Below are 21,185 nucleotides of genomic sequence, written 5' to 3' on the forward strand. Positions count from 1 at the left end.
TAGTTATGTTGAGCTCAATCTCATTTTAACCCTTTCACCACTAGGGCCGCCATCTCCCTCGAGGATGTCTTAATTCTCCTACCTCTCTCTTTGGCTCCACTCCTACCCTGGGCCTTCTATTCTTCTCACAGCAGCCAAAATGGTCCTGTTCAAATTTACATCAGATCACACCACTCTCAAGGTCAAAACACTTCCATGTCTTCCCATTGGATGGAGGTGGAATCTAAAGCTCATCTTATTACCAACAAAAACTGTCCCAACTGCTGCTCTCTCCTTTCTCACCTTACTCAAGTCACACTAACCTTATTGCATTACCCCGAGTTCACTCCCCACTTTCCTGGCCCACAGTCTTAGCCCTGACTCAGCCCTTGCCTGGAACACCTTCCCACATGTCTTTGCTTGTCCTCTCACAGCATTCAGGCCCCTGCTCAAAGAGGCCTGCTTATCTAAAATAGTAGCCTCTGTCTTTCTTTATTCTTTTATCTTGCTTAATGTTTTCCTAATAGCATTCATTATGGATACTGCATTTTATATTTTTTATTTGCCTCCTTTCTAGAATATGAATTCCACAAGGGCCAGGACTTGTTTGCAATTACCGTTGACCCTTTACCAGCCCAAGTTTGAACTGCACAGGTCCACTTATACATGGATTTTTTTCCCCAATAAATGTTTGTCCTGTTTTTGATCTGAAGTTGGGAGTCCTTGGATGTGGAGGCCAACTGTATGCATTGTTCTATTCAATTTTACATGGGGCATCTAAGCATCCATGAATTTTGGTATCCCTAGAATTCAGACTAAGCCTTCTATCTAGGCCCATCATCACACCTTTTGTCTGTCAGCATCCTTCAGATGTGTTCCGTATCCTTTTACATATTCAATTTCATCAATATTCATTGTCTCTACTCCATCTACCTGTTGATAGGTTTAGATTTTACTTTTAAGAAACAAATTTTTTTTTTTTTTTCCCTCAGATCACCTCTGCTATCTTCTATTTGAACACTTTCCTTCCTATAGCTACAAGAACTTGAAATAGTGTCGTCTGTGTTTTGGGCCCCCTCCTTCCCACAGCTCAATTACTTCATAAGTCCTCCTAAAAGCTGCCTTCTGCCCATAGGATTCTGATAAAACTGTTGTCCAAGCTCACCAATTACTTTCTAATTGCTAAATCCAAAAGACTTTCCCAGTACAATTTCCTGTACTTTTAATGAGCACCTGAAAATAATTACTATGACAATCCTTCTCTGGCCTTCTGGCATTGCGCTGTGTGGAACTGCCATTATTATCATACCCCTCCTCTTTGAAATGAGTATTCAGTTAGCTCCAGGTCGTTCCACTCTTTTCCTGGAAAAGTAGGAGAATCTAGTTAATCAGTACATCAAAATGATTTATCCCACAATTCCCTGGAATTTGGAAGTAGCTCTATTCTGTTATACCCCCCAAAAACAAGTATCAGGTATTGGAACACAACTATATAGGCATCAACTTTCCCATTTCTAATTAAATAGCCATGTGGTGAAGACTGATCTAATTGAGCCCCCCAGTTCAAATCTTTAGGGTTCTTAGAGTTCTTAGGTTTATCTAGCCCCATCCCATAAACACCAATGTTTAGTAGTAAGCCCTGTCTCATACCCTAGCCACTTGGGCCCTACTACCTGCTTTGTTCCTAACAGGCCCATTTTCTGTGGAACTGGGTTCTATTCTGCTTCTGACTTTTTTATTTTAAGGGGATTCCACCATTGCATGCAGTATGCAACTGATTGTTACAGATTCTGAATCTGTGTCCAATAAATATCTCCCCAGATGGGATCCCATTGATCTTGGATGCCCATACACAATTGAATCTCCACATACATGTTTCTTGAGTACATAGATCTAGTCTATCTTATTCATGGCTGTATCCCCTTTGCATCACTGCTGTCTGGCTTTTAGTAGCTGCTAAATAGATAGTTCTAAATGCATAAATATGCAATAGCTAGATGATGCAATAGTTAGATGATATATTACAGAATTGTATACTTGAAACCTGTATAATTTTACCAACAAATGTCATGCCAATAAATTTAATTAAAAACAAAAAGAGCAAAAGAGTTAAGCTTAAAAAAGTAAATAAAATAAATGCATAAACAAAGGAATGAATGCACTTAAGTAAAACTGCCGTATTTCTGTTTGAATTTTGTTTCCATTTTTCAGCCCACTCCTAGGAAACAACACCACATTCTCAGTTTCACTAAGCTCTGCTAGCTTCTAGCTTATTTCCCTTCCCTCATTTCATTTCTGCTTTACTTCCCTATGTCCAGCATGGAAAGTTTCACCCTGTGAAGTCCTCTAACCCCCTTTAACCCCCCTGCTTTCCTGTTAATAAAACTCTAAACAGAAAGAGTAGCCCTTATTGCTACTGGGGATCTCAGGAAAGGGATGTTTTCTTGCATTACTAGTGGAAATGTGTAGTGATGCAGCCACGGAAAACAATCTCACAGCATCTGACAGCAATTGAAATGAAAATACATACACTCTTAAACCAGAGGTTCAAATGCGGGAATCTCTGCCACAGAAATCAAAGTGGCCATATATAAGAGGTCTATATAAAAGAGTGTTTATTGCAGCATTGCTTATAACGGTTTAGAAAACTGATAACAAATGTCATCAGATGACAAATGATTTAATAAATGATCACATATCTACATCACCGTACAACAACGAATTCATGCTATACCAGATTACTTGATGGGATTCTTGAATAAAAGAAACAAGCTGTCTGGGTACACACCTGAAAAATCTGAAAATATTCATTCATAAACATGTGTGACCAAGATATGGAAACAATCAGTTCTTCCACAGATGATTGGATAAAGAAGATGTGCTACACGAAAGTCTGACAATTAAGTTCATGAACTCATCCTAGAACAAGTGCTACATACCTCATTGCTGAATATCACTATGGTCACCTTCGAAGTCCTCCCCTTGGGAAGACATCTATGTACTGACACCAGCACCTAGTCCAGCCATCAAAGCAATTTTGGAACTCTTTTTCTAGAATGGCCATCAGAGCTGTCGTAATACTGTGGATGTCCTGAATGTCATCAAAATGTCTTCCTTTCAATATTCCCTTTATCTTCAGGTAAAGAAAGAAGTATTGGGGGCCAGATCAGGTGAGTAGGGAGGGTGTTCCAACACAGTTATTTGTTTCCTGGTTAAAAGCTCCCTCACAGACAGTGCTGTGTGAGCTGGTGCATTGTCGTGATGCAAGAGTCATGAATTGTCAGCAAAACGTTCAGATCGTCTAACTTTTTCATGCAGCCTTTTCAGCACTTCCAAATAGTAAACTGGGTTAATTGTTTGTCCAGTTGGTACAAATTCATAATGAACAATCCCTCTAATATGAAAAAGATTAGGAATATCCTTGCAACAAGTTTGTGAACTTAATTGTCAGCCTCATACATATACACAATGGAATACTACACTGCCATAAGAAAAGATGAAATACTGCCATTTGCGACAACATGGATTGGTCTTGAGAATATCATGCTAAGCGAAATAAGTCAGAAAGACTGAAGAACCCTATAATTTAACTCATATGTAGGATATAGAAATAAAAGCAACAAATAAATGACAAATAAACAAAAACTCGTAGACACAGACACCTCTGAGTAACCAGCTCTGAGTGGTTACCAGAGGGAAAGGGAGGTAGAGGAAGGTAGAAAAGGGTAATGGGTGTCAAATACATGGTGACGGAGGGAGATTTGATTTCAAGTGGTAAATGCACAATGCAATGTACAGATGATGTATTATAGAATTATACACTTGAAACCTCTATAATTTTATTAACCAGTGTCCTCCAGTAATTTTAATAAAAAAGAAGCAAACTGTAGCTTGCATATAATGCTTGCAAAGCTTGCATATAATGATATGACTTCAGTAAAAATGAAACAATTGCCAACTCTTCCATACATACATGTTTATACACATTCTTTATAGAATTATGTGAGTACAGAGAAAACTACAGATAAACTTTTATTATACATGAACATTGAAGCATGAGTTACCTAGGGTATGAAGGGAACAGAGAACAGTGTCAAGGATGTGAGTGGAGGAGGAAAGAGAGAGGATGGAAGGAAATAAAACCTTCCCCCCAAAAGACTGTTTTTTAAAAAGCACATAAATGTTCACATCCATCCATTTCTATAAAAATAATGACATGCTCTTATATAGTTATTATTCTATACCAGGTATCATCTTAGTGCCAAATACCTATATTATTTAATCTCCCAACAAGGTGAGGTTGATACTATTATAAACCCCATTTTTACAGATAATGAAACTGAGGCACAGGAAAATTAAGGAACAAACTGAAGTCACACGGCTAGAAAGTTGCAGTTTGAATTTGAGTCCAGACAGCCAGGTCTCAGAGACCATATTCTTAAGCATATGCAATGATGCCTCTTGAGACATGTGCAGTGTGCAGTATAAAGAAAAAACAATTCTTAACGGTGCACGTACAGAGTGGGAATTAAAAGAATAACATTGCTGTTAAATTGTGCATTTTACTAAACCAGACTAATCATTTTTCTTTATTTGGAACTGATTGCATTTTTTTAAAGTTTTAGATTTAACGATGTTTAATATGAGCTAATATTACTTTTCAACTCACAACTGATGTTTTGAAAGGATTAACTCCTCCTGGATTGTATCAGTTACAACTGAAATGATCTTGGTCCCAACAGTCATCAAAAAAACTAAGTGTTAGGAATCTCATTTTAAGAGCTGTTGATAAGAGAGGTTAACTACTTGTTGCAGGTGCTTTTCAGATATGACTCTCTTCGTCATTGAAATCCGGATTGTCGAAATGTCTTTTTGGCCAGAATGAAAGAAACCTCCTGTGATTATATGTTCCCTTCCATTTGGTGGGAAGGGATCATGTGACAGAAATATCACTCTCTGAAATTAAAATTAGTAAAATATCAACATAAATGACCATCTGAAGAAATTATTTACTACAAGAAAAGAGCATAGGGCTTGAGGCCTGGATTCAAAGTTGATTCTAGTTTACAACGCAGAGTGTGAGTGCCTCCCTGGGAGGATCTGTACACGAAGTGACACGTTCTCAGTCAAGCAAACTTCAGAGCTCTGGTTTTTATTTTTTTCTTATTGAAGTCACTTAAGCAGCAGTTTCTTCTTGACCAGAGGAAATTATTGGTTCATCTCATCTTGTGAGACCAATCTTTCCCTTCAAATTCATACTGCAGTCTGGCTTCGGAATTAGTTTTTTTGTGAGTTTGGCCTCAATTTGTGCTCCAAAGCTTAATCACCTCTGAGTAAGCTGATAGAGGGAGATTCTGGACTTGCAGAGAAAAGGAAACTGCAATCCTGTCCCCTTCCTCCCCTCCCCCTTTCTCCTGTGTCCAGCCTTCCTCCTACAATTAGACATCTATGAGCCTGAATGCCTCTCAGCAAAAGGCCTCTGACCATGGAACTGTCTGCCTTTAAGGATCCATCTTGATCTTGACATGCATCAAAATGCATATTCAGGCTTTAGAAGAGTGATGCCTAAGGTGATTCTAAATGATGGAATGGGAGAAGGACGAAATGAAAGCTTCTTTCATTCTTAAATAGATTGAGCATGCATTTGAATGCCTAGAGGGGAACTCTGATTGACAGGGAAGGTATATATTGGGACAGAGGTTAAAGGTGGACAGAGAGGTTTCAGAATTGTCAATGTAGTCATTGTCACTAAAGCATTCAGCCAAAAGCGGCCACTAAGAGATGTGAAGAAAGGGAAAGAAGCTAGTGGGTCAAGGGCAGACTCTTCTGAAAGAAGAAAGATTTGGCAGGAGAAAGAAAGATGATTAGAAAGAAGTAGCATCTGTAATGAATGGCTCCTGCTAAATCAGAACGAGTGGGACTTACAGGGTAATTAAAAGAATGGGTGAATTTACATTAGGTGAAAATCAATGGCTGTTAATTAATACTATCCCCCCAAATAAAGATAATGGGGACAGAGAAATAGATGATTTCTACAAAATAAGGTCAATCCTGGTTAGAATAAATTGTACTCCTTACAGATAGTCAAGGACACTGTGCTATTTTTTAAAAATTTTCTAAGTATTGAGTTTATGTGTAGGGAAATATATGAGCACAGAGCAGAAGGTAGTCACATCAATCCAATGGCCTGCCTTCATAAATAAAGTAAGCTGCCATTACTAAAACATGGAACAATGGAGAGGTGGCCCTTATGCCCATGATCCAAAGGTCAACTCACTGAAAGGCTCTTCAGTGACATCACAGACATTTACCATAGCCTGGCCCTGTTCCATCTGCCATTGCTTCATTCTTCACACTGGGTTTTCTCCTGCAACTGAAAATCACAAATCTGAAAATCTCAATTTAGAAATCCATGGAATAAAAAACACTAACAATATATTTTTTTTTAAAAAAAGAGAAAGGTTTAGCCTATTTAAGAAGAGAACCATTATAGATGTAAGATGTTTAAAAAAAACTTCACATATGGAATGGGAAGAACATGAATTAGCTCTTTATGAAAGGGCAGGGTAGTGAGGGGTATAAGGAATTGAAAAGAAAAATGAGTTTGAATACAATTACATTAAGCTTGCAAGTTAGGCACTCAGACAGCAAGCAGTACAGAGGTGGAATGCTGAAGTTATCTGAAGGACCATCATCTGACAGAACAAAGAAAAGGGGGGGGGGGAAACATGACATTGCCTCCAGAATATATGATGTTCTCCTCTTCTGAACATCAGAAAAGGAAAAAGAGATGCTGAACACAGAACTCCCTAGGAAAGACACTATAAGGTAGAAAAGATGCAATCTCAACGTATTCAGCAAGCTGTCGGTGTTTTGTTAGTTTTGAGGCAAAGTGTTGAAGATAGTGAGAAAAGTTAAAATTTTAAATCACAGAGCTACGAAACTAACTTTCTGAATTACCCTAGCTAGTAAAGATCAGAAATCATTTAGGTATGAAAACGAAACCCAGAATTCGATTAACTGGAAAAGTTAATTGATAACAATAAAAATGGTATTTCTTTTGTATCTTGTTTATATGTTATTTTATAGCTCACTCTTCAGTAGCAGTGAGTTTATCAGTATTTCTACATTGTAGGAAACAACCCGAATAAGAGTTTTAATATTTGTATTAGTATTTTTTTAACATAATATTGCGTTAAAAAATGAGATTGATACAGAAAGAGGCTGGGTTTCTTTTGTTGTTGTTCATAATGTTTATGTTTTGGGTTTTGTTGATTTTTTTTAATCTCCATAATCTCAGTTATTTAATATTAATCCCCATGTTGCTCAATCCCTCTGCTACCACACCACGGTCACCACCAATACTACCTGATGATCGTTTCCAAATTTCAGGCACAGATTTTCAGGAGGAAGTAACCAAGTAATAAGAACTATACTTAGGAATTCCTATTTTGAGAGGCACAAACTATTTCTCCCTACGACTGCAGCTCCTCTGGCCATTCTGGCAGCGTCCTCCTTCACCATGACTCCGTACAGCTCTCGCCTGTCGTCTGCCTCTTCGTCTTTCCAGGGCCTGCGCAGTGGCACCGTGTGCTTCTGGGTGAGAGGCGCCTTCTGTGTGCCCAGCATTCACGGGGGCTCGGGCAGACAAGGCGTGTCGGTGTCCTCCACCCACTTCGTGTCCTTCTCCTCCTCCGGGGGCTTTGGTGGAGGCTATGTGGGTGCCCTGGCTGGGTCTGACGGGTGCTGGTGGGCAACAAGATGGTGACCAGCAGAACCTCAATGATCAACTGGCCTTCTACCTGGAGAAGGTGCATGCCCTGGAGGCATCTAACGGCTACCTGGAGGTAAAGACCCATGACTGGTACCTGAAGCAGGACCCAGGCCGTGTGTGACTACGGCCACTACTACAAGACCATTGAGGACCTGCAGGACAGGTGCCACCATTGAGAACTCCAAGGTTGTCCTGCAGATTGACAATGCCCGTCTGGCTGCAGTTGACTTCCGAACCAAATTCAAGACAGAGCAGGCCTTGCTCATGAGCATGGAGGCTGACACCAAAGGCCTGTGCAAGACACTGGATGAGCTGACCCTGGCTAGAGCCGGCCTGGAAATACAGACTGAAAGCCTGAAGGAAGGACTGGCCTACCTGAAGAAGAGGTAGGAAGTCAGTGCTCTACGGGGCCAGGTGGGTGGCCAGGTCAGCGTGGAGGTGGATTCCGCTCGGGCATTGATCTAGCCAGGATCCTCAGCGACATGCGAAGCCAATATGAAGTCATGGCTGAGAAGAACTGGAAGGATGCTGAAGCCTGGTTCACCGGCCAGATGGAGGAGCTGAACTGGGAGGTCGCTGACCACACTAAGCAGCTGAAGATTAGCAAGACGGAGGTCACCGTCTTGAGGCGCACCCTCCAAGGTGTGGAGATCGAGCTGCAGTCTCAGCCCAGCATGAAAGCTGCCCTGGAAGGCATGCTGGCAGAAACGGAGGCTCGCTTTGGAGCCCCACTGACACAGATCCAGGCTCTGATCAGCAGTATTGAAGCCCACCTGAGTGACATGTGTGCTGACATTGAGTGGTAGAACCTGGAGGACCAGCAGCTCATGGACATCAAGACACAGCTGGAGCAGGAGATTCCCACCTACCACAGCCTGCTCGAGGGCCAGGAAACCTACTACAACAACCTGCCCACCACCAAGACTGCCACAGTCCCGCAGCCTCCTGGGCTTCCTGCCATCCAGCAGTGGGATGACCCTGGGGTGGGGGGTATGAGAGGGGAGGGACTCTTACCTCTGGTTCTTCCCCTGATCTGCCAATAAAACTTCATGGCCCAAAGCCGGGGGAAAGAGTTACATACTAGCCAAACAATATAATGCTAACTGATATTAAAAATATTTACTGGAAAAAAACACACCTGTTGGTTACCCATACAGAGTAAAGCAGGTTGTAAGAAAATGACAATATAAACCACAAGATAAAAAGAGCAACCTGAAAGAATAAGTTACCAGTGGCCAATAAAGATCCATCATTTAAGTTGGTTTCCTCAGGAAATAGAGATGGGATAATAGGCTTCTTGGAGCATGCAATCAGGAAATAACACATATTAAGGGAGTGAGAAAAGAAGGATCAGGCAGAAGGGAAAGAGAACTATGATGCCGTTGAACCCAAATCCTCACTGGATCCCACAGGGAATCCTGAGACAGCCCTTCAGAGATGTTCCAGATTGAGGGGGCAGGAACTTTGACTCCCTGAATTGAGCAGTCATTGGATATAAGGTTTTCCTGGGAGGGGCTTTGGACCTAAGGGACTCAGATGTGAGCAATCCACCGACAACATTGCCAGCAGTTAAGGAAATGTGTGCCTCAGTCATACCTTCATTGGCAGACGGCCACTCTCATTAAGTCCACCCCTAAGCCTCCGGGACCAACTTGTTCCTCCGGGACTTACATTAGTCTCTTTTCCTGGAGATTCTTATTAAGAGGGAGTTTAATAGAATTAAATAAAGTCCCTGCTGCTACAGCTAATCTCAGGACCATGATTAATATGCATCATGTCCATCCTCTGCTGTAGATTTTAGATTCTCTTATCCTTGACTAACTTGTGCTGGTCTAAGATTACTCACATTTTCGGATGATCCAAACTGTCATCCCTGGGAGGTCATGACTCTCATCACTATGTCCTTCTCAGTGTGGTTGCTGCATTGTCTGTCACGGGGATAGCCTGAGATGCTCTGGTAGATTATTTTGATGCCAAACTTATTCCTTCCTGTCCCATTATGTAGCAGCAGCCCTATCTCTCCCTAATGTTCAGGGTCAAGTACCCCTGCTGGTGTGGTAACTCATTCTTTCACCTGCTGGCCTCTCAGCACAAGAGCCCTGAAGAGCAGGATGCAGATTAGCTTAGAGTTTAATGGAAATGTTGCTGCATTTCCTGGTAGAAGCTCCCTCCCTCTTTAGGAACCAGGACCTTTCCCCCAGAGCATAATTGCAGGGATGGGAAGTACAGATTACCCAAGTGGCTCACTGAGACTGCTGGCAAGTGAGGCTACTCTTACTTCCCACTCTTGTTTCCTGGGCCCATATTTTCTATCTATCGGGGACCTAGCACTATACCAGGGGTGCCAAAAAATGTACACATTTTAAGAGATGTTATCTATGTATTACTTTCTAAGTTGAACTGAATTACAGTAGCAATGTTTAAGTAATACGGTGTTAGCTTAAAAGATGGCGTTAATCAAATGAATGCTAGCATCACCATGTGACAGGCAGGACAATACAGTTTTTTCCTTTCTTAAAATGTGGATACATTTTTTTTTTGTCACCCTCTGCATAATGGTTGTGGATTTAGTTTGTGTACTGTGTCCAGATGGCACTCCGTTTTTTTTAGGGCACCATCTCAGGCGTGATATACACCTAATAAACTGTATATCCAATGGCTGTCACTCAATCAGGCTGTGGGTTCTAGTTGGTGTGACATGTGATAGAACCAGTGAACCCTATAATCATGTGCCCACGGCCTCACCTCATTTTCTATAAAGTGGGTTCCTTGGTCCAAAATAATGTTATGTGGGATCCCATATTGGTGGGAGAAACACTTGGTAAGCCTTTGAACAGTGGTGCTGAGGGCCTATCAGCAGTAACTGACAGTCTGTATTAGACCATGTGTCAGTTCAGGTCAAGATGAAACACTTCCCCTTCCAAGATGGAAAGGTTCAGTGTAATGAACTTGCTAGCAAGTGGCTGATTGGTCTCCTCAGTACGTGATGCCATGTTAGGGGCCTAGAGTTACTGAACTGTGGAACATTCAGCAACAGGATTAACTAGATGAGTCAAATCCATGCTGTTGCGCTCACGTGCAGTCTTACTTTTTATTGCCCTGAAGCACTCTGTTCCTACACTCATGTGCCAGCCTTTGGACAGCCAATGAGAAAGCCTGGCTAACATCAGTTGGCTGAGTTATTCTGTCTACTTGCTTGCACAGTGCTTCTTTCAGAATGGAGGATCTCTTGCGGGTGTTATCATACGATACAAAGATTTCTCACACACCCTGCCCGACCCTCTTCCATAGATTCACGCACAGGCCTCTTCCCCAGATGTTCTTCCTCTTTCTCTTTCAAGGCTTCTGACCAATGATGAAACCATTTACTACTGCCTATAAATCCATGCATATATGCCCCTCCTACCATTTCTCTTTCTGCAGAAAATGGGTGACCAGATAAACTGCCCAAAGCTTTTTCTCTTCACCACTGTCTCTCAGGGCCATCTCTCAGGGAAGCTTTAGTACAGAAACAGTCTGTTTTGGCTTGGACCGATACTGTTTTGGGCCTTTTTCTTCTCTATCAGCTGGTTATCAGGGATCCTGCATATGGCCCATAGGTACTAGCTGAGGGACAGCTGCCCATGTGATATTAAGGGATGGCATGGGAGTGTGCATGACCAGCTGGTGCAACTTACTTGTACCCTCTTTGCCTGTCCATGCCCGATCTTGAATTAGAGATATCTGTGCTGGGAGATCTTAGAATCTTCCACGTTAAGATGGATTGCCACTGGACCCATCTGTGGGGACAGAGCCCCAGAGAGCAGTTTCCAGGCTCTCGGCCTCACATGGAAAGGTGCTGGCTCGGGTAGTAGATGGCCATCAGCTGTGGCTAGTTGGCCGTCAGCTGTAACCATTGAACCATTGGCCACTAATATAAATGCCGCAGCTACATTGGGAAGTGGAGTGGAGGGGAATCGAGGAGCGTCGTCGGTCGGTTGGCAGAAAAGCAGACAGCAGGTCGCACATCGTGTGAATCCAGCCTCCAGTGAGACTATAGTGGTATGACTCCCCTACCTAAGGCTCCGTGAGTGTTCCTTTTTGGCCTAGCCACATCCTGCATTCTTATGTGGGGAGCGGGAGCAGAGACCCCGCAGGCCACCCAGTACGATGAAATCTTTTTATGAGCTGGTGAATCTAGAGCTCTGTCCACATTGTTATTTTCTAAATGGAATTCCCTGAAACTTTATGTGGTGTTTTATTTTCTCCCAGCACTGTTATCTCTATTGCCATGGGGTTTTCTGAGTCCTATTGCCCACATTGTAGGCATGCTATACCTAATGCTTTCCTACTCTACGCTCCACTCAAGCTGGGAACCATTTGTGCTACTTGGTAAATTGATTGGAGAAGTACCTTCAAGTGTTATACATGTGACCTCCATTACTTAAAAGAGGCCATCTTTCCTTCTTGGTGGTGACAGGTGTAATATATACATAATAAATATACCACATCTGACCAGCTGCAAATGAGTCACTTGTTTGAGTAGTGGTAGTCTACGGTGATCTTCCAAGATCTTTTGGATTTTTGTAAGAGCCAGAGTGGTGAATGAAACAGGGATGTGATGGAGGCAATAATTTTTGAATCCTTTAGGTAACTAAGAGTGGCAGGAATCTCTTCTAATATGTAATGTGTATTTTTTTGTACCGTCTTGACTTGTGTGGAAAAACAGAGGTGGGTAGTTTTAGAGCCTTCATCTTGGTCTTCCCCACTATAGCAGATTTTACTGTACCGACCAAGAAACCAAAACAACATCTCTGCCAACTCTCAAATATGAACATGCCTATATAAACGTGGGTACTGGGAAAATAAACATTGGGTGTCTCTGGGGACCCAGTGAACTTTCTCTTACCTGAACCAGGATTCCACTTATTACCTAGCCTCTGTGTAATCTACCATTTCTCAAAATATTTAGGTATTTCCTTTTCCCCAGTGTATGGTTATTTACACTTATGGTCATAGGTACATTTGGAGATGGTCTGGAGAAATTTGTACTGTATTCACAAGCTGAGATTTTGCAAGTTCCCTCCTCTTGGGTTCTCTTTCAGTTAGTGGGCTCTGGTTTTAAAAACTGGCTAAGTTATAAAAGGTAAGAAATCTTGACTTTTTATTAGAATGGCTGCCCTCAGTCTCATGATTATCCTTCCTTTCTTTCTTTTTTCTTTTTTTTTATTAGTTTCAGGTGCACAAGACAAAGTAATACTTAGACGTTTATCATTTATATCCCTCACACTGTGTGGACCCCCCTCTCCCCATCTACTATCCCTCTGACATTGCACCAAGCCATTATATTTCCACTGTCTTTATTCCTAATGTTGTACTCCGCTTCTTGTAACTATATACATACATATATATATATATATATATACATATATATATAAAATTATAGTTGGCATTCATTATTGTTCAGCTTCAGGTATACAGTGCCATGATCGGGCATCTACATCATCCCTGAGGTGGTCTCCCAAATGGCACACGTGTTCATCGGATACCCTACAAAATCTTAAGTCTTACCATTTGCAACAACATGGATGGACCTAGAGAACATTATGTTAAGTGAAATAAGTCAGACAGAGAGACAAATACCATATGATCTCACTTATATGTGGAATCTAAAGAACAGAATAAGTGAATGAACTAATCAGAAACAGTTTTGGAGACAAAGAGGAAAAACTGAGGGTTGCTAGATGGGAGGAGGGTGGGGATAAGGGGGAACGTGAGGGGATTAGAAAACGGTAACCACAAGATGGCCACAGGGTTTTGAAAATTAATTTGGGGAATGTAATCAATAATGTTGTAAAGATTTTGTAGGGCTTCCTTTGTTTCTTTTGATTGTATATACTGAGCAATATCCATGCTGGCTGACCATCTCTTTTGCTCCCAGAAAGGTTAGCTTCTACAAACTATCTCTATAGTTTTCTGCAGGTCAGTTTTCCATGATTGCCTCTCTAACCTCACTGCTCTTTATGATAACTGCACCTGCCTCATTTATAATAGTTCAGCACTGCCACCTGGCCTCTTATTTCATGATCTTATCTCTATTTCTAAGGGAACCCAGTTTCTTAACGGTATCTCATATTACATCATCCCTGGGACAGCCGCCACTGAGCTTGTCAAGGATGTTTCTGCTGCTCTCAGAAGCTCATTTCTTGTTGCTTTGGAGAATGGGGTACACTGTGGACCCTTTCATAGAGTATAGTCAGTTGATGAATTTTCTGGTCTTACATAGTATGTGCATTCTGGAATGCCCACTACTATGTGCCTTGTGCTCCTTTCTTCCACCATCTTTCACAGCAGTACTGGAACTTTTACTTCCTTAGACCATCTCTTTCTTGAAACTTCCAAAAGCCATTCTAGCACCATCTTAGCACTGTCTCCTGGAACCCCTATCTCAAGAGGAAGGGTTCACTTTGGTCAAGTACTCTCAGAATGCAATCCATATGCATTCTCCTAGCTCATCCTGATACATGTTATCTCCATCTTGGATTTCCTTCAGAGTATGGACCACTCAGCAGATTAGCATTTTCTTAGTCAGGTAATGTTTGGCTTAACCCTAGTTAAAGGTCTGGTGGTCTCTGCTTTTCAACATAGTGTTGGAAGTCCTTGCCAGAGCAATCAGGCAAGAGAAAGAAATAAAAGGCATCCAAATTGGGAATGAAGAAGTTAAATTGTCACTCTTTGCAGATGACATGATGCTATATATAGAAAACCCTAAAGACTCCACCTAAAAGCTATTAGAAACAATCAATGAATACAGTAAAGTTGCTGGCTACAAAATCAACGTACAAAAGTCCATTGCTTTCCTATACACCAACAATGAAATCTCAGAAAAAGAAATAGAAAAAACAATTCCTTTTGCAATTGCAGCAAAAAGAATAAAATACCTAGGAATAAACTTAACCAAGGATGTGAAGGATTTATATGCTGAAAAATATAAGACATTTCTGAAAGAAATTGAAGAAGACATAAAGAAATGAAAAGACATTCCGTGCTCATGGATTGGAAGAATCAACATAGTTAAAATGGCCATATTACCCAAAGCAATATACAGATTTAATGCAATCCCCATCAAAATCCCAATGGCATTTTTTAAAGAAATAGAACAAAAAATCATCAGATTTGTTTGGAACCACAAAAGACCCCGAATAGCCAAAGCAATACTAAAAAAAAAGAACAATACTGGAGGTATCACACTCCCTGATTTTTGCTTGTACTACAGGGTTACAATAATCAAAACAGCTTGGTATTGGTGGAAAAATAGACACATAGACCAATGGAATAGAACTGAGAACACAGAAATAAAACCACATAAATATGGACAGACAATTTTTGACAAAGAAGCTAAAAGCATACAATGGAGGAAAGACAGCCTCTTCAATAAATGGTGCTGGCAGAATTGGATAGCCACGTGCAAAAGAATGAAACTGGACTGCTATCTGTCACCATGTACCAAAATTAATTCAAAATGGATCAAAGACTTAAGCATAAGACCTGATACAATGAACTGCATTGAAGAAAACAAAGGACTAAACTTATGGACCTTGGGTTCAAAGAGCATTTTATGAATCTGACTCCAAAGGCAATGGAAGTAAAAACTAAAATAAACGAATGGGATTATATGAAACTGAAAAGCTTCTGCACGGCAAAAGAAACTATTGATAAAATAATGAGGCAACCAACTGAATGGGAGAAGATTTTTGCAAACAGTGCCTCTGATAAGGGTCTAATATCCAAGATATACAAGGAACTCATGAAACTCAACAACAACAAAACAAACAACCCAATTGAAAAATGGACAGAGGACCTGAAGAGACATTTCTCCAAAGAGGATATACAAATGGCAAATAGACATATAAAAAAATGCTCAACATCGCTAATCATCAGAGAAATGCAAATGAAAACCACAGTGAGATATCACCTCACCCCAGTCAGATTGGCTTTCATCGACAATACAAATAGTAACAAGTGTTGGAGAGGCTGTGGAGAAAAAGGAACCCTCATACACTGTTGGTGGGAATGCAGACTGGTGCAGCCGCAATGGAAGGCAGTGTGGAGGTTCCTCAAGAAATTACGAATAGAATTACCATACGACCCAGCAATCGCTCTCCTGGGTATCTACCCAAAAATATCTGAAAACATTTCTCTATAAAGACACGTGTACTCCAATGTTCATTGCAGCTTTGTTTACGGTGGCCAAGACATGGAAACAACCAAAATGTCCTTCGATAGATGAATGGATAAAGAAGTTGTGGTACATATACACAATGGAATACTATTCGGCGTTAAGGAAAGATGATATAGGAGCATTTGTGACAACATGGATGGATCTTGAGAGTATAATGCTAAGTGAAATAAGTCAGACAGAAAAAGCAGAGAACCCTATGATTTCACTGATATGCGGTATATAAACCAAAAACAACAAAGGAACAAGACAAACAAATGAGAAAGAGAAACTCATAGACACAGACAATAATTTAGTGGTTACCGGAGGGTAAGGGGGTGAGGGGTGGGTGATGAGGGTAAGGGGGATCAAATATATGGTGATGGAAGGAGAACTGACTCTGGGTGGTGAACACACAATGGGATTTATAGATGATGTAATACAGAATTGTACACCTGAAATCTATGTAAATTTACTAACAATTGTCACCCCAATAAATTTAATTAAATAAATAAATAAATAAATAAATAAATAAATAAATAAATAAATAAATAATAAAATAAAGATCTGGTGGTCAATAGGAACTGTGTGGGCAGATTCTTTTCTTGAAAGGCAGAAGTCTTTGCATTGTCTTCAAACAAAGGAAAGAGGCATTAACTTGTCTTGACAAAGAAAAAATAAGCCACTTGTATAGGCCCAGAGGATTCAGTCTATCTAACGATTCAGGAGTTTAAGTGCATTCACCCATATGTTTCCATCCCAAGTCTCAGGTCACTACTTTTTCCCAGTCAGGACCCTCAACTTGGCATCGTAGACTTCTTGGGATTTAGAATTCAATGTTCTCTAGGACACAGTTACTCATATAATTGCACCCCAGGTGGGATATTCAGTTTTCCCTACCTCTTTCTGCAGCAGATGAGAATCTTGTTTTATATTGCCAAGGAGTTCCTATAGCTATCACTCTTTGTTTTAAATTGATTAATCCCTCTCATCCTTGCTTCTCCAGTGCATTGATAGCTCCCAGTAACAGCCATTTAATCTTATAATTCCTTCTTCTCTGGAATCTCTCAAATGCCGGGGATATTTTACATGTCCATACATCACTTCCACCGGTATCCTATCCCAGTTCACCAGTTCACCACTGGTGAAAGTTTTTTTTATAATACACCACTAATTCCCAGGAGTTGTCAGTATTCTATTTATCTGGAGTAATAGAGTCCCTGTTGTCAGCAGGCTTACAGATGATCCAACTCCAAAATCTCTTTTAGAGTCAGTGATCCAGGACCACTCCTGATACTAAGAGTCTTATGTTGGTTTCCTGAGAAAAAAACACTGAGATGGAAATCCATATTAAGATGGCTTATGGGGGTATGCTCTCAGAAATACCTGTAACGGAATGAAGGAAGCAGGATTGCCCAAAGAGAGAAGTTGCAATTAGATGTAGTTGCAACCAAGGCCTCAGGTGATCTCACAGGAAGTTTCAAAGCTGAGATGGTCCTACAAAGAAGCTTCTCATAGAGTCGAGGGGACCCAGAATTAACTATACTCTTACTTTGACCAGTTATTGAATGTGGCCTGTCTCTTGAGTGAGGGTGTAATATTAGGCAAAACTACTTTTGGCGGAGGGCAATTCCTGGGGTAAGATTCAGCTGTGAGCTGTCAGCAGGCACCATTCTTTAGCCACTGGGAAATGAGGGCCTCAGACCTCAAGAGTGGATCTTGGCAGGGCAACATGGCATTAACTAGGGCATCAAAGAAACAGGTGACATCCTGCAATAAAGAAAACCAGGTAATCTGTGCTAACTGTATCTCAGGCTGATGGCTGTACCCCAAAATAACTTTCACACTCAAATCCTATTTGAGATCCCTCATGGTCAATCAATCAGGCAGAGCTGCCTTGACCTTCACCTTTTTAAAGAAGAAAGGTGCCAATTACTTGCCAGAGCAGGGTATATTTTCTTCCATAGCAAGTTTCTTCCACAGTAATGAGAGTCAGAATGGCATAAATCTGTTCAAAACTATAGTTCTGAACACAGTTTTATATACTATGAGTAGCTACCCAGTATATCGCAGTCCTACTTAATATCCATGCTTCCTCTGATCTGGGAGACATAATGAATTCCAGGGGTTCTGGTAGAGTTGTAAGCCTTTAGCAAGCCAACTGCTCCACATAATTAAATGTAGATTGGGGAGAGTTCTGCCTGAAAATCAGAGTGAAACAGCGTGACATATGGCCTGGCTGTCAAATTTAAAAGGATATTTGTAGAAAGAAGTGTGCCTATCTGGAGGCGATTGGCCATAAAGCCCATGAAAAGAAAATCCTGGAAGAGTTTCAAGGTTAAAACTCAGTGCTGCAGATAATCCAGAGTATGAATGCTGAAAATTCCCTTTTCCTCTTCTATTTCCTTTTGTTCTTCCTTTGTGAATCTATATAAGCTTCATATGTCTACTCTGTGAGTTTAAATTTTGAAATTTAGAATAAGTACTCCATAAATTTTGAAATTTGAAAGAAGTACTCCATAATGAAAGAAGAAGAAGAGCCAAGTTTTCAACTTGAGGTTGAGTATGTGCTTATCTGCAATGAAAAATATCTGATAATAGAAGACAGAGAGGTGAAGAGAAAATCAGAAGTATCCCACTTACATTGAATGTAGGTGGTGTCACGCATATGAGAGTGTGCTTATCATGCTTCTTTGATTAAAAAGCTCACAAACAAAATAAACAAACATTCTAAGTAAAAACTCTCAAGGACAAATAGGTTTTGCTTATTCATTGCAAGCAGGGTTAACCCTCTTGTACAATGTAAAATGGAAAGCCACTCTCACCCCATTCATGAAGGCTCTGAATCCTCTACTTACTCATTCTCCATAGATGACTTCAAGCTTACACAGCACTTTTAAGGGGGGAAAAAAATGAAGCTACCAGCTGGAATTTCCTCAACTTCTTGTCACTAATGCTTTATAAAGGAGAGTTTCTCCAGCTATATATCGTCAACTTGTAGTCCGTATCCCAACCCCTACAAAATTCTCAAAAACTTTGTATGCTAGTGACTATGGCTTTTCTTCCATGTGCTCTTTTTTTCTCTCTTCACTGGAATCTTTCAATCAGCAAGTTAACCTGTGTTACTTGCACTGTGCTAGCTACATCTATATTTTCATCTTACACTGACTCTCCGGCTTACACTCATATAGTTTGCACTCTCATCACTGTAATGACTCTTGCTGATATTACCAATAATTTTCATGTTGCTAAATTATCTTTTTTGAACTTATATATATATTTTTCCCGTTGACTAACCCTACCTCTTTGATTTCCATGTCATTATGAGATCTTCATCGTTCCCTTTCTTCTCTGGTCATTCTTCTACCTAAACTTTAAATGTTGACATTCCTCCAGATCTTCCCTGGGACCCTTCCCAACTTATTATACATTTTACTATCTCCTTAGGTGATCTCACTGCTATGTTTTAGATAGCTATTTATGCATAAAATATAACAATAAAATACCAGTGGCATACATCTTGCCAATGCATCGGTAGGTCAGTTAAACTCCAGCTAATCTGGACTTGACTTGACTTAGTTTGTCTTCAAACTACAAGTTGGGTACAGGTCTGCTCATATCTTTCATACTCCTTGGACCAGCAGCTCACAGAGGCTGGTGAAAGGCGATAGCACAATAGGGCAAGCCCAACCACATAAACACATTTCAAGCCTTTGACTGTGTCCATTTGTTAACATGTCATTGGCCAAAGTAAGTCACATGGCAAGCCCTAAGTCTTGGAACAGAGAATCAAATTCCTTCCATGGTAGTGGGGAGAGGAGAAAGTAGATATTTTGTGAATATTAGTGTGATATTTTACACTAATATTATACACTAATATAATAGTGTGATATTTTGTGATCTAATCTTCTACATTAGAAGATTATATAGTCATGTATGACTAATGAATTTCAATATTTAAATCTTCAGCTCTGAATTACCTCTTAACTCTTAATCTATATATACAATTGTCTACTTGATGTCTCCAATTGGTTTTTCACAGATACGTCAACATTTACATATTCAGAATTCATCATCTTCCTTGTCAGATTTCATCTTCCTTCTTCCCTACCTCAATGAAGAGCACCATTATTCATCAAGGTGTATGATCCAGGTAATTGGGAGTATCCTTAATGATTTCTTTTTCTTAACTGCTTCCAAGAAAATATAATTCGTCAAATATTTACATTAATTTTAAACCCCAAATATATATATATATATATATATATATATATATATATATATATATTTTTTTTTTTTTTTTTTTTTTTTTTTTAAATCTCCAAACACACAAAAATCTTCAAGCTACCATCAACTCTTGGCCAGAGTATAGCAGTACCTCACATCAACATTGTCTCACCAAACTCAAATCCATTCTCAACAATGTACCCTGATACTGTTTTCTCAAAAAGCAATTATTTCCACTGGTCCTGCCCACTGACAATACACATGCACACTCATAAATCCTTTCAATAACTTCAACAGGTTTTTCTTGTGCCTCTTTCTTTGGTTCATTTTGTGTTCCAGCCAAACTAATCTTTCTTTTGTTTCTTGACACGTTCACATTTCTTCCCACTCAGGACCTTCACCCATACTTTTCCATTTTTCAGAATGATTGTTTTTCCCATTTTCAACTGGATATTTGTTCATCTTTCACAAGTCATCTCATAATCATTCGACATATTGCATAATCTCATAATATTCTGCACTCCTTCAAGACTCAGGAAAATTGTGACTACATTACCAATTGAATTGTTTAGTTCCCCCATGCAGCCACATTCTTCTTCCAGAAATAGAATGTAAGGCTTATGTGGGCAATGACCATGTCTGTGTGGTTCATTTCTGTATCCCTAACACAGAGTGCCTAGGACAATTCCTGGTACTTAATAAATAATCAATAAGTATTTACTGATTTATTGAATAAGTGAATAAATCCTAGATTGTCACTGAACATTAGTATTAATATGATCCTTAAAGGGACTTTAAAATACTCTCCTTTCACTCTTAACCTTATGCCTCAGTTCTCTAAGGATTCTTCCTCTATGTAATTCCAAAGATATTATAGACATTTCCCAATGTCATTAAATCAGTTAGTATTTGGACAAGAAGGAGTCCAAAACTTCTGGATTTTGTGTCGATGTTATCTATAGAATATTGAAACCCATGTTTCCTTAGAACTTAAAGATTAAAATCAAC

General features: G+C 40.1%; 1 pseudogene across 1 annotated transcript; it reads left to right on the top strand.

Moving 5' to 3' along the window:
• Positions 1–7,501: 7,501 nt before the first annotated feature.
• LOC308501488 (keratin, type I cytoskeletal 19-like) lies at positions 7,502–8,796 on the top strand (annotated as a pseudogene). Its single transcript has one exon. The product of its transcript is annotated as a keratin, type I cytoskeletal 19-like (transcript).
• The last annotated feature ends 12,389 nt before the right edge of the window (positions 8,797–21,185 follow it).

This window comes from Rhinolophus hipposideros (assembly GCF_964194185.1).
Source record: "Rhinolophus hipposideros genome assembly, chromosome: 8".
NCBI lineage: Eukaryota > Metazoa > Chordata > Mammalia > Chiroptera > Rhinolophidae > Rhinolophus > Rhinolophus hipposideros.